General features: G+C 43.7%; 1 non-coding gene across 1 annotated transcript; it reads right to left on the bottom strand.

Annotated features, from left to right (window-relative positions):
• Positions 1–377: 377 nt before the first annotated feature.
• Positions 378–480, bottom strand: LOC118586407. Its single transcript, XR_004945302.1, has one exon. It is a non-coding gene; the product is annotated as a U6 spliceosomal RNA (small nuclear RNA).
• Between the last annotated feature and the right edge of the window lie 586 nt (positions 481–1,066).

The raw sequence follows: 1,066 nt of genomic DNA, 5'->3' as shown, positions 1-1,066 counted from the left end.
CTCAAGCACCAACATGACCACAGGTTGCAGCCAAGACCCCAGGCATCTGTTTGGCCCCTGATGACAATATGGGCCACGGACATCAACACAGATCCCAGCTGGGGTAGGACCACAGACTCAAGACATGGTCCTAGGCTGCAGCCTGGTCCCTGACATCACCATGGCACCTTTGTGGCAGTGCAGGGCACTCAAATCTGTATGCTAAAATTGTTTTAATAAATTTATTTATTGTTTATTATTAGTAAATGTTTGATTTGTATATCAATAGGTCAGATAAAATTTCTCAGGGGAATAGGGATGGCAAGCAGGAAAAGTTTAAGAAGCCTACTTTATTCTAACTATTCTTACATGTTCCACATCTTCAAACTCTTTTTTTAAAAAATATGGAATGCTTCACGAATTTGCTTGTCATCCTTGTGCAGGGGCCATGCTAATCTTTTCTGTATCATCCCAATTTTAGTATCTGTGCTGCCAAAGCAAAGCGAGCATATCTTCAAACTCTAGCCAAGAGGACTTAGCTTCTTCTTGCTTCTCTCGGTTTCTCACGATCATCCCCCTTTAGTTCAAGCATATGGTTCTTGAAGCTTCTGTCTTCCACTGTCCCAATCCCATTCCTCTTTTGCAGTGTCATTTGCTGCCTCCTGAAGAGTCCCCCTTCAATAAAGACTGTCGCACACAGCTATTCTCCTCTTTTGCCCCAGAAGCAAAACCCGAATCTGCATCATTGCCTTATCTAGATTCTCTATTCTTACCCCCAAGTGGCTGGTGGTAGCAGCAAAAGCAAACAGCTCTGCTAAGTGAAGTTGCTACAAATGCATTCTTTCCTAACTGAATTGCTTCCTCTACCCTATCTCATGCATCCTTCCCAGAGATGAAAGAAAAGTGTCTAGGAGACACAGCAACAGATTGGACAGAGCCAGTGCAAGCATCTAGTGATTGTCCACAAACTCCCAGTTCACTCTCTAATACGTGTTCTGGGTTATTGATTGGAAGTGCTTTAAGCATGTCCCTGCTAAGATGAACATGATGGTGCCCTTTCTCAGCAGAGAGGGCATGAATGCTTTCC

Source organism: Onychomys torridus, chromosome 6 (genome assembly GCF_903995425.1).
Source record: "Onychomys torridus chromosome 6, mOncTor1.1, whole genome shotgun sequence".
In the NCBI taxonomy this organism is placed as follows: Eukaryota; Metazoa; Chordata; class Mammalia; order Rodentia; family Cricetidae; genus Onychomys; species Onychomys torridus.
Note: the sequence above shows the minus strand (reverse complement) of the source record. Positions and strands in the feature narration are given on the sequence as shown.